This window comes from Dioscorea cayenensis, chromosome 2 (assembly GCF_009730915.1).
Source record: "Dioscorea cayenensis subsp. rotundata cultivar TDr96_F1 chromosome 2, TDr96_F1_v2_PseudoChromosome.rev07_lg8_w22 25.fasta, whole genome shotgun sequence".
In the NCBI taxonomy this organism is placed as follows: domain Eukaryota; kingdom Viridiplantae; phylum Streptophyta; class Magnoliopsida; order Dioscoreales; family Dioscoreaceae; genus Dioscorea; species Dioscorea cayenensis.
Genome location: NC_052472.1, coordinates 9,229,674 through 9,242,834, shown reverse-complemented (window position 1 = coordinate 9,242,834; position 13,161 = coordinate 9,229,674). Strand labels below are relative to the sequence as shown.

General features: G+C 42.6%; 2 non-coding genes across 2 annotated transcripts; one reads left to right on the top strand and one right to left on the bottom strand.

Annotated features, from left to right (window-relative positions):
• Positions 1-1,145: 1,145 nt before the first annotated feature.
• On the bottom strand, positions 1,146-1,251 carry LOC120281151. Its single transcript, XR_005542504.1, has one exon. It is a non-coding gene; the product is annotated as a small nucleolar RNA R71 (small nucleolar RNA).
• An 11,803-nt stretch (positions 1,252-13,054) lies between these two features.
• LOC120281580 lies at positions 13,055-13,161 on the top strand. The gene has a single exon (XR_005542721.1). It is a non-coding gene; the product is annotated as a small nucleolar RNA R71 (small nucleolar RNA).

The following is a 13,161-nucleotide window of genomic DNA, read 5'->3' as shown; positions in this document are numbered from 1 at the left end:
TGATTTTAGCACCTAGGGCTTAATTGTGACTAGGGACCTTCCACCTGTACCAGAAGATTAGTTCTACATCTAGGAAGAGGATTTATCACTTGGAATCCCTAGAACTCGTTGTGATTCTGTACGAGTACGAGGTGTTAAGATTGTTGGATTTTTCCTTCGGGACATGTATAGAGTTAGGCATGGTTGACCTTAGATTTGGGACCATGTATTGAAGGATCTCCTCCTCGGCGGAACAATATCTGACTACCCTATTTATATCGATTGCCTTACCTCCCCTTTACTTGTGTTTCTCTTTCTTGTCTCTTTTATTCTTGGTTACATTACATCTTGTTAAGAAAAACATTATTCATCTTTCACTTGGTCAAGAAATAATTTACGTATTTTTATTCCCTACTCCATGTGTATACGATACCCACTCACCTGGGATTTAATTACTCGACAAACCCATGCACTTGCGGGACATAAGCAAGGGGCGATGTTAAGTTTTTGGCATTGTTACCGGGGATTAGGCGTTTAGAGATACTTTGCACTTTGCTTCTTATCTATTCATCATTCATTTTATTTCACATCTTCTTTTTCTAACATCATTCTGATTTGTTTTCTTTTGGTGCAGCTCTAGGTTATGACCCGAGGAAATCCTTTGACATTGATTGAAGGAGATCCAGAACTTGAACGTACACTCAGAAGAAGGGGAAAAGAACCTGTGCAAGAACCGTCTAATCAAGCTGAAATCGAAGTTGAAGGGTTAGATAATATGGTAGAACTGAATGAGCACCAGAGGACACTTTCTGATTATGCTAGATCCTCAGTTTTGGGTGCACAATCGAATATTGTGTGACCCCCGATCACAGCTCTGAACTTTGAGCTGAAACATGCAGTCATCCAAATGATTCAGCAGTCAGCGCTGTTCAACGGTTTGGCCGATGAGGATCCAAACAACCACATAGAGAACTTCTTGGTAGTTTGTGATATGCTGAAGATTATTGGTGTATCGGATAATGCTATTAGATTGAGGGCTTTCCTATTCTCTCTCAAGGGAACAGCCAAGCAGTGGCTTCATTCCTTTCCCAAAGCCTCCATCACGACTTGGAATGAGATGGTCAAAGCTTTTCTTGCTAGGTACTTTCCTCCGGGGAAGTCAGCCAAGCTTCACAATAATATATCATCATTTGTACAGATGGAGTTGGAATTATAGTTTGAAACATGGAAGCGCTTCAAGGATCTTTTGCAGAGGTGCCCACAACACGAATTTCCCGAATGAATGATTATCCAAACCTTCTACAATGGGTTGAATCCGAGTACAAGGCAATTGCTAGATGCCGCTACAGGAGGTATAATGGGGAGTAAAACCCCAGAAGAAGCCTGACAGTTAGCGGACAAATGGCCATGAATATTTATCAATGGAATGTGGGGGAAAGAAAAAAGGTGGCCAGGCTTTATGAAATAGATGCGGTAACCTCTTTGGTGGCCCAAGTGAAATCACTGAGTAAGATGTTAGACCTTCTAACTTCTAATAAGGTGGTTACCGTGACTACTTGTACCGGGTATGGTGGAGGACATGCTTCATCCAATTACCCAATCTCTATTGGTGATGCATCTTCGGTGGAGAAAGTCAACTTTGTAGGTAATACAATGAGGAACCAAGGGAATCCATATAGCAACACCTACAATCTAGGTTATAAAAATCATCCCAATTTTTTGTGGAGCAACCAAGGACCACAAAAGGTAATGGCACATCCGGGTTTCCAACAACAACAAGCCCCGAACAAGGAGAACTGAATTTCAGGCTTGGAGACCAGAATGACTGATTTAGAGAAGGCCTTGACTAGATTTGAGCAATCGTCGGATATAAGGTTTCAATCAGTCAAGGCTACACTTCACAACCACAGCGCTTCCTTGCACAATCTTGATAATCAAGTAGGGCAAATTGCAAAATCTCTATCAGAAAGACCACAAGGAAGCTTGCCAAGTAATACCGAGACCAATCCTAGAGAGCATGTTAAGGCGATCACTTTGAGAAGTGGTCGTGAGGTTGAGGGTAGGCTTCTGAGTGAGAAGCCCAATGTAGATGCAATCGAGGTCATAGAGGTTGAGGAGGGAGCAAGCAAAGAGAAGAAGGTGGTGGCCCCACCTTTCAAGCCAAGAATCCTTTATCCCTCTAGATTGAAGAATGACCAAGTGGATGAACATTACAAGAAGTTCTTGAGTTTGCTCAAGCAACTCCACATCAATATTCCCTTTGTTGATGCATTGTCCCAAATGCCTAAATATGCAAAATTCTTGAAGGACTTGTTGACCAACAAGAGGAAATTGGAGGAGAGTGCCTTTGTGATTCTAGATGTGTCATGCTCGGCGGTCTTGAAAAGAATATGCTGAACAAGAAGAAAGACCCAGGAAGCTTCATCATTCCGTGCAACATTGGTAACTTGGGTGAGGAAATTGCATTGGCGGACTCAGGGGCCAATATCAACATCATGCCATATTCCTTCTTAGAAGCCATGCTTGGGAGAGCCTAGGTCCACTCGGATGACATTGCAATTGGTAGACCGACTAGTGAGACTTCCGAGGGGCATCATTGAAGATGTGCTTGTCAAAGTTGACAAGTATATATTTCCTGTAGATTTTGTGGTGTTGGACGTCGATGAGGATGCGGATGTTCCTATGATACTTGGAAGGCCATTCTTGCGCACTTCTAAGGCATTGATCGACATGGACGGCGGGGAGTTGACACTGAGGGTTGGAGATAATAGGCTCTCATACTGCCTCGCCAAAGCCATGCGACATTCTCTTGACTTTGATGATACTCTTTACTTTCTTGGCACTACTGATGAGATTGTTGATGAATATATGCAGGAAATGATTAATTCGGACCCGTACGAGGGTTTGTTCTACCAAGATGTGGTCAATGAAAAAGTAATGATGCTTGGTCTGGAGGACCAAGTACCACCTAACTCAGGGATCATGAAGAAGATGCTTCGGAAGATGAAGAGGGCAAGGAGAAGCCACAAGAAATGCCCCAAGGCTGTTGGGGATGTGCGTGAACCGAACAAGTTGGATGAATCCTTGTTAAGTGGTACCAAGCCCGATAACTCCACCTCTACCTTCAGGAGACTTTGTTCATCATGCTTTCAAGTTATAGGTAAGAGGGCAACCTTTATCTATGAACCCCCATGATGTAAGACAAGGTACGTCAAGCTTAGTGACGTTAAACAAGCGCTTCTTGGGAGGCAACCCAAGTGTTTATTGATTTCTTAGCTGCTAGTTTAGTGTTTGCATAAATAAAGTGTTGAGTGTTGGTGTCTATATGTTTTGATGCATTGCTATGTGTTTTCTTGTGGATTTTTGTTGTCACCGCTCTTTCATGTGGATTTGGCGAAGTTTTTGGTCATCCAAGCTAGTTTCTCATGTTTTCACTAGTATAATTTGCATAATGGAGGAGGCTCTGAGTGTGTTTATATGTTCAGGAATTTTTTTGCAGAGCCAACAGAGTTTATAAGGCATCCAGAGAAAATGCACAGGCATGTGGAATTTCCACACGCCCGTGGATTTGCACTGTGAGCTCGTCCAAAGAAGGCACAGGTACGTGGACGCACCCTTGTGAATGACTTTGTGATACCCGCACGCCCATGGGTAATTTTCGCACGGGCGTGTGGTTTCCTGCAGAGAGTTAGCAATTTTTCCCTAGAGTACACAGGGCGTGGACTCGCCCCTGTAGGTGAACTTGTGGCAAACGCACGGGTGTGGGTATTCCTGTATGCCTATGTGGATCTCTATAGAAAAGCTGCCCTCCATCAAGAGAATACACAGGGGCGTGCGTCTGCCCCTATGAACTGCCCAGTAATGAGCCCCGCTAGTGCGGAATGTCCACACGGGCGTGTGAAACACTTAGAGAATTTTCTCGGGTGGATACAGGAGCCACAGGGGCATGTGTCTGCTCCTGTGAAGCTCTCCTGTGAAGGCGCACGGGCGTGGGTAATTTTCTCACACCTGTGTGGATGTGCAGAATTCCAAGAGATGTGATTTTCTTTTAAAAATCTCATTGAAATTTTTATCCATTACCTTTCCAGACACTCAAAAACCAGTCTTGATCATTTCTCGACCTTATACCGCTGTTTTAGAGGGATTTCCAGCCAATTTCCACGCCAAATTCGAAGTTTTCATACCCATTTCATCGGTAAACCTTTTACTCTCTCTATTATTCACAAATTCTTGTTTTTATTGGATTGAAAGTGTTGATTTGCGGTAATTTTCACTCTATAATGGTTTATGCATGTTTGGAAAGAGTTTAGACGCGGTTTTAAGGTGTGTTTTGGGAGTATTAACATGCAGCCATGCAATTTTCATGCCACGCAGATCCACACGGGCGTGGAAGAATTTCCACAAGACCGTGTGGATTTCTGCAGTACTGTTCTAGAGCTTCGTTGATCGTTTTCTCGTCAATTCTTGTAGATATGGCACCTTGTTCGAAGAAGCATGAAGTTAAGCGTCCCAGAGAGACCCCACCTGAGCACTCAGTTCTGGTTAGTCTCGCTTTATGGATTTGAGTGTGCTGAGAGAGATTTTGGTGGGATGATGAGCTAGCCGATGAGATTGATGAGATGCTAGTAGTGGGAAGCAGGAGAAGATTATTGACTATCTGAGAGCCAGCTTTCTGTGCATTAACACTGGAGGTTCTGCCGTCTTTTGAGTTCGGGCAGCCATATGGGAGATTTGACATCATTGATGTCATACAATTCAAAGCATTCAGACATCATTTTACCATGAGTGTCACTGAGTTTTCAATTCGTATGTCCTTGTAAGACGAGACATACATAGATACTGAGGAGTATGGACACTTGCCGATAGCTTAGCCTGGCACCTTGATGCCACCGCAAGCTTACCAAGCCTTGTACGGATAGGGGCAGTATGAACCGGGAGTGTCCAAGGCCACATGTTTGTCCCGACTGAGCTACAGGTATTTATACGCCGTCCTTAGCAGATCTGGGGATGGCCGAGCCGACCACACAGGAGTTTAAAGCCGACAGGGGTTACTTTATTTGTACTCCATAGTCTAGACCGTGCCGATTCACCTGGGGCATGTTGTGGCAGACTACCTGTGATACAAGGGCTAGAATGGGAGAGTGGGAGTATTATTTGTTGGTCCCTACATCACTAGACTTATCTGGGGGATGGGCCTCGTGGATGCTATTCTGGATACCGAAAAGGCAGTTATTCCTTCTCCGCTTGGACTCGATACTCTTAGGATGATGGGATTAGTGTGCAGATATGGGCCTGGAGTTTACATTTTGGCCACATCCACCACTGAGAGCACCGAGGGCAGAGGGGATGCAGCGGAGGATTCCGTACCGTTGGCGACCGAGACCTCAAGGCGCATGATTACCTTTTCCCGAGAATATAATCGTATTGAGAGGCTCGAGAGCACTATTAGTGTATTATCTTATAAGATCATTGAGATTCTGGCGATACAGTCTGCCCACTATACCAAGATGGTGGCCCGTTTCGACGTGTTACAGCAGCTATTGATTAGCTGACCTCCAGCCGCTCCAGCATCACCATGACAATCTCCAGTGGCATCTTTTGATCTAGCACCAGCATCAGCAGTGGAGCAAAGTCCTGACGACACCGACACTTGATTCCGCTTTTCATTTATTTACCTTTGCATTTTATTTTGGACTTGTATACTTATAGTTTATTTTCTTCTGAGTTTATTTTTGTTTTGATGTCTCGAGTTGTATTCATTGATTCATCTTTTACATACTCGAGCTATTTTTGTTTTGTTGAGCTTCACTGAACCACTTCTGCATTTGTACAAATGGTCTTGTCAGTATGGGAACTGAGAACTAGTCATGGACACGGCCAAGGTGCTTCGGCACTTGGCATGTGTGCTTCACAACCCGTTGGAACAACACTCCCAAGGATTTAGCTCCATCAAATGCAACACTAAGAGTTTAGGGAGTATTGTTTTGATTGCTTCTCCCACATATATTCTTGTTTGATATATTATGAGTAAGCTTGAATGTGTACAATGGGGACAATGTACAACTTAAGTGTTGGGGGGAGGGGGAGTTTCATAATGCACATCTCCTTTATATTAGTTTTGATTGATATAGATGCTCACATAGCCAATGGCGGTTCACCTTAGTTCCAATGATTGTATTCTTGAGTTTTGGAGAATTTTTAACATTTAATGTTCTCATGCTCTAGTTCTTGCTTGAATTTTTAGGAATTTTTACCCGGTTGACACTTGTTGCACTACTCACTCTTTAAACTCTTTTGGAAACTCAAGTTTGATGTTAAAGGGACTAGTTATAGTTGTTTCTTTTGTTAACTATTTCAAAAATAAAACAAAAACAAAAAAAATAAAAAAAAACAAAAAAATGGAAAAAGGAAAAGAAAGAACAAAATAGTTTTATTTTTTTAGTTGTGCTTGTTGGGTGGAAAGAGCTACCACCTATGAAGTATGAAGCTACTCTCATAAGTTAGATACTAGTTATGGTATAATGAGAGAAAGAGCTATCTCATAGGATGAGTAAAGCTACCACTCCAGTAGAAAGAGCTACCACCTCGAAAGTGTGAAAGCCACCTTAGCGGCCGCTTTGGAAAGGGCTACCTTAGAGGATGTGTGAAGCAACTACCTTTTTTTTAATTTTTGTTACTTTTTTGTAGATAAATAAGTCCCTTATACTTAGAACTTTGAGGAGTATACCTTGGGTTGACTTGAGTGAGTTTACACACACTTAAACGACTTCGAGTTTGTTATCCTTTTTGATTCAAGTTTTTAGCTAGAGCATTGATTTTTTGTATTTAGTGTTGAATTTTCCTTACTTATAGAATGCTCTCTTTGCATGTTTTGGTGAACCTAAGGCCAAGCACCTCCAATATTTCCTTCGTATATACTTCAATGTTTTAATTTTTACTTGAGGACAAGCAAAAGCTTAAGTGTGGTGGAGTTTGATAAATGCTTGTGTGATAAGAATACGAAGTATTTTTTCCTTATGATGAGCATTACTTTTATCATGTTATAGCACTAATATGTGTGCATTTATGTTACTTTCATGTGTATAGGGTTGTGAAGCCGAATGTTAAAGAAAGAAGCCAATATAGGTTGTGAACGCACTATTTGGAGGAAATCCTGAGAAAGTTCAAACGCGAAGTCATAAGTCGGATTCAAGATGCAAGAATGTGTGCCAACCTCCTTGTATTCAAGTTAGCACAATGATTTGGAGGGGCATAAAGGTAGTCACATTCGAGTATCCTGGCTTGTGCATTAATAGCATGATCATCACCAACGAAGCCATTTATTGAAGAAGCAAGGTGATCTACAACGTGAATGTGTGGCCGTTTACGTTACCTCGATGAAAACATGGATTCAGGAGTGTTTCAGGCGTTACTGTAGTAGGTTCTGTTCATGATCGACACGAAGTGTGTACACCCGCAAGCGCATGGGGTCGTCAAGTAATAAACCACTCGCGCAGGCGCGAATGGGTCGTATTCCCAAGGGGCCTGATGAGCTACCCTACTGACTTCTTACCTGTTGTTAAGCTCACTGATTCCAAGATAAGAGAAAAGAAGAAAAGAAAGCAAAATGAAAAGCGAAATGAAATTTTAAGAAGTACGAAACAAGTAAAATACGGGAGATGCCCAAGGTTGGAAAACTGTGACGGATGCGGATTCCCAAGGGAGCTACTATAGTGAGTAGGAAATTGAGTAATAAAACACGTGGCTAGTTGGACCGAGAAAACCAAAACCTTGGTCAACCCGATGGTCACGGCAATTGAACCCTAACCCGGTGCAAGTGTTGAGCGCGGAATCTCTTCCGCCCAACTTCCCACACGGCTACAAGGAGAATGTCGGTTTTCACAAGTTAGGGTGGAAACACAAGTAGTTTTCAATCGTAGGATTGGAGGGGTACAAATACTTGATGGTCATGGCATATTTATACAATGAACCCTTCCTAGTTTGGTGGAGTCTAGCACTAAGGCAATGGTCATGCTACAAAGTGCTACCAAGAATTTGATACATCACTCAATCAAATGTACCAAAACAAGCAAGAACACCAAACAAGGATCACAACAAGCCAAACATGCATAAACTACTCAAACAATCCAAAACATCACAAGTTTGCCCCTAGGTTCACCTACATCCGGTGACCTAGGGGTTTAGTTGTTCATGTTCAACAAGAAAACCAAACAATCCATACAAACAACTAAAGTAAACATGAGGAACACTCCCTCAAATGATGAAGGTCGAATGACGCAAGAATCCCCGGAGAAAGCCTTCCGAAGACGCCACTCGAAGGTGTGGCTTCCCGTTGTCTTCAACCTCCAAGCAATGATGCCCTAGAAGTAGATCGTCCTCGTTCTTGCTCTCCCCGCCGAGAAAATGCTCAGATTTCCTCCCTTTTTGCCCTCCTAAATCTTGGGTTATGTAGAAGTGTTCTCCAAACCCTAGCTGGCCTTGTCCCCAAAGAAGAAGAAAAATCAAGAAGAAGATGCCCAAAAAATGCCCTTCAAGACCTTATAAGTGCCCAGATCCCGACTGGTAAACGGGTCAGTATACCGGCCGTATACCGACCCCTCGGGAATTTCAGTTTTCTGCCGGGAAGCCACGATGAGCTACAGTGACTACTACAGTAAACACTGCTACAGTAACACCACTACAGTGCTGTACTACAGTAATCCCCGGCCCCCCCCCGGAAACGCCGTTTTGATGCCGAATTCATCCCCAATCGCGTCGCCGAGCTACCAGGGCTTCTAAAGGGCCTGAAATGCAAAAATACTACAATTTAGACCAAAAAGGCATCGATTCAACAAATAAATATAAAGAATAATACAGAACAAATACATGCAAAATACATACTTTTAGACATTTATCAAACATCCCCACACCTAAGCGTTTGCTTGTCCCCAAGCAAATAAACATGAAAAACTAAGGGAAATAAGATAAACGGTTAAAAATACGACCTCAAGCTCAAAAGTAAAGAACTCCACAAGCACGAATGGACAGAAATCAAGGAGTGAGCTGTTCAATGAATAGTGAAGTGATATTAGCTTTGTCTCATCAAGAATGCCCCAATGAGTGTGTGCAACCTCCCACCTTGACCTCCACACCCTGGATTATCCCAGGATGCCCTTTCACCTCAAACATAATGAAGATGACATTAAAGTGCCAAAGACTTCTTCAATACTAAGGTAAAAGTCCTCTGGTTCCTCAACACGATTTTAACCCTTAAGTGATTATGTAACAGGTTCCAAAAGATCACAAGAGATGCTTTATTTTCTTCCCACACACTTATACACACTTTCTCTTTTACAGATGAATGCACATGCTGGTTAGGCACAAGAGTCACCCACTTACTCAATTACAGTCTACATAGACGCATTCATGCTTATAAACTTATAAAGCAGAGGAATACTGACATAGACCCCTTTTTTTTTTTGATCTTTTTATTTTTTTGTTTTAACCTCTCATGATCCCTGACAAACAACCTGCTACAAACAAGTTCAGTGGAGGAACTCAGAAGCTTTTAAAAGTGCATTGAAGACCGAATTTAACAAATTAATGCCAATGTCATCATGATGGGTTGGTTGGAGCGTACAAGGTGGAAGTGATCATGAACATGGATACATGTGCACCAAAGATGAAATAGAGCTACATTCAAGCACATGCAATGTACAGCTCACACCTATCATTCTACCAAGCCAGGAAGTCCCTAACTAAACAATCATACCTATCATAGGTAGTAAGCATGCAAAAAGGATAAAATACTCCAAGCAATAAAAAAATCCCCACACCTAAAGTCGTAAATTGCCCTCAATGTACCTAAGTCAGCAGAGAAAAATGGGGAATGAAAAACAATAAGCACAGAAATGGAGTAAAGAAACTTCCTTGATTCCCTGGTGTGATTCCAAATTGCTCCACATGGATCAGTGGCATACCACATAATGAGGGCGATAAGTACAAGCTTCGAAAAATTAATGATCCGTGCCGAACACCTTGCGTGATAAGAGTGCATAACGTGTTTTGTGTTCTTCTTTAGAAAACCTTGGTTCTTGCACGGGAGGAGTAGGTTCCCTCCTAGCCCTCTTGGAAGAAAATATCTTGATGGGCATCCTGCACAAGCAAAGTGGAGATCATTCAACCAACTTACAAGCAAAGAAAGCACCAAAAGAATGAAAAAATTTAAGATAATGCTAGTGCTACAGTAAATTCGAAAAAAATTTCAAGAACTTTGCTTGTAAAAGTAGCCAAAAATTCTACAAATCAAGGAAAAATTCTTGATAATCATTAAGCATTCATTCAAAAACAAAATCCCAAGAAACTTCATCCACAAAAGCATGAAAAGCTCAAAGTTTTGAGTGAAAGAACAAACCTTCAACCAAGAGTAAGATGAGCAAATATAATGGTTGGATCCGGCCAAAAGCTTGCTCAAACTCCAATTTTATGTCACTAAAATGGAGAAGAGGGGGAGAAGAGCAAACTAGAGCAAAAAAAATGAAGGAAAACGGTGGAGAAATGAGGGAGAAAAGGGTAGAAGAGTGGAGAAGATGAATGAATAGTGTGCTGCACTAAGTCCTTAAGTATACCCTTCACTCGGGTGGTCTTGCCGACCATCCTTACGGCCGCAAGGATGGTCCTCAAGACCCTTGGGATGAGTCTTGAGGAGCATCCTTGCGGCCACAAGGATGGTCCTCAAGACTCACTGGATGAGTCCCGAGGGGCATCCTTGTGGCCGCAAGGATGGTCCTCGGGATTTTCCTGACGCACGTCGATTCTCTACGCGTTGCACACTTCGTTTATGATTAAAACCATGAAAAATAAAGCCGGAAACATCAACAAAACACTCAAAACATCATCAAGATTGCATCAAAAACAAGAATTACTCAAAGACCACATGACAAATTAGAGAATATGAAGGCTAATTAGCTAAGAAAAACGATGAAAACACAAAAACAACCAAACCACACTAAAAGTACAAGTTAAACACACAAACACAAATGAGAAAAATAATACGAGGAATGAAATGAACTTGGGTTGCCTCCCAAGAAGCGCTTGTTTAACGTCGTTAGCTTGATGTGCATTACCTCAAACGATCATGGTGGAACAAATAGATGGAAGTTACCTCGAGCCCTTGGAGTTGTGTTGTGACTTGGAAAATTCAATGAAAGGCATGAGAAAACTTTAAATTTACCCTGGTTTCCAAAGAATAAATGATCAACTTCATCCGGGTGTATTACCCTCCACTTGATTAATTTGTTGTGTTGGTGGAGGGGGAAGTTCTTCCTCGGCATCTTGTCACGGGAACTCATCCAAGTACTCATCCAAAGGGTTTAAGGCAAGCATCTCCTGCACACAATCAGAAATAATCTCATCAGTAGTATCAGTGAAGTACAGTTTGTCATCATGATAAAGTGTGTGCTTCATTGCTTCAGGGAGGGTGAAGACCACTTGCTCGTCTCCGACCCTCAAGGTCATCTTACCCTCTTTAACATCAATTAGAGCACCTGAAGTGTTAAGGAATGGACGTCCAAGGATCAAGGGAACCTCAACATCATCATCCACATCTAGAATCACGAAATCTACAGGAATGATGAGTTTGTCAACTCTAACAAGGACATCTTCGACTACCCCTCGAGGCCTTCGCACTGATCTATCAGCAAGCTGCAATGTCATTCTTGTAGGCCTTAGGTCTTCTAATCCCAGTTTCAAGAACAAGTTGTATGGCATTACATTTATGCTAGCCCCAGAATCGGCTAGAGCATGCTCCGTCATTCCTTCACCCAGTACACAAGGAATTACAAAACTACCCGGATCCTTTAACTTTTGTGGCAGCTTTTTCTCTAGAATAGCCGAGCAGTTCCCAGTAAGTGCAACTGTGCCCTGATCCTCTAACTTTCTCTTATTAGTGAGCAGCTACTTCAAAAACTTGGCATACTTTGGCATTTGAGCCAGCGCCTCAATGATTGGAATATTTATGTGAAGTTGTTTGAAGATATTGAGGAATTTCTTGAATTGGGCCTCATCCTTATCTTGTTTGAGTCTCGAGGGGTATGGTATCACTGGCTTGTATTCGTACCCCCTTGAAATGTTAGGATTGGGGGAGTCTTCAACAAGTTTCCTCCCGTTGTCCTTGCATGCATGTTCATCCATATTAGGGTCTTCCTGGACAGTTACCCCATCATTGGGAGCACTTGGGATCTCTTTTTCCCTTACTTCCAACTGCCTCCCACTTCTTAAAGTAACAGCTTGTAATTGTTCCCTTGGGTTGCATTCGGTGTTGCTCGGCAAACTCCCCGAGGATCGTTCAGCTTGACCACGAGCAAGCTGTCCCACTTGGTTTTATAGAGATTGGATGGACGCTTGAACATTTTTTAGTACGGCACCGAATTCATCAAGTTTCTTTTTATTCTGTGCGAAATGTGCCTCCGTGCCAAGCATGAATCTTGCCAATATATCCTCCGTGGAGAGTTTCTTCTCTTGTGGAGGAGGGGCATGGTATTGGTTTCCCTGAAATGGTGGAGGCTTGTAGTGAGATTGGCCTTGATTCTAAGAGGGATTTGACGAGCCTCTCCAACCATAATTGTAAGTGTTACCAAATTGGTTCCTTGGTCCTCGTGGTCCACCCCCAACATAATCAACTATTTCTACAAGAGGTGATGGGGCAACAAAAATAGAACATTGTGATGTTGTATGCCCAGCCCCACAAGTGTTACATCACAAAACGGCCTTGGAACCTGAACTGGACCCCAACCTGAGCTGGTCAACTATTCATGCTAGGGCATCATGCTTCGAATTCTGCTCAGTGATATGCTTCGTCAAGGCATCAATCTTCGCAGCCAATGCTGTGGATTCGTTCACCTCATACAGCCCTGCAGCCCTTGGAGGCTTCTGTCTAGTGCTCCAATGACACTCGTTGCTGGACATATTCTCAATTAATTCCTCAGCCTCTTCAGGAAGCTTGTTGCTTAAAGAACCACCTGCCGCTGCATCAATAAGCTGCCTAGTAGCATAGTTCAGCCCATTACACAACATCTATACTCTCATCCATACAGGGAAGCCGTGATGAGGACACTTACGAAGAAGGTCCTTAAATCGTTCATGGGCTTCAAATAGTGTCTCACTATCACCTTGTCTGAAAGACGAAATCTCCTGTCTCAATCT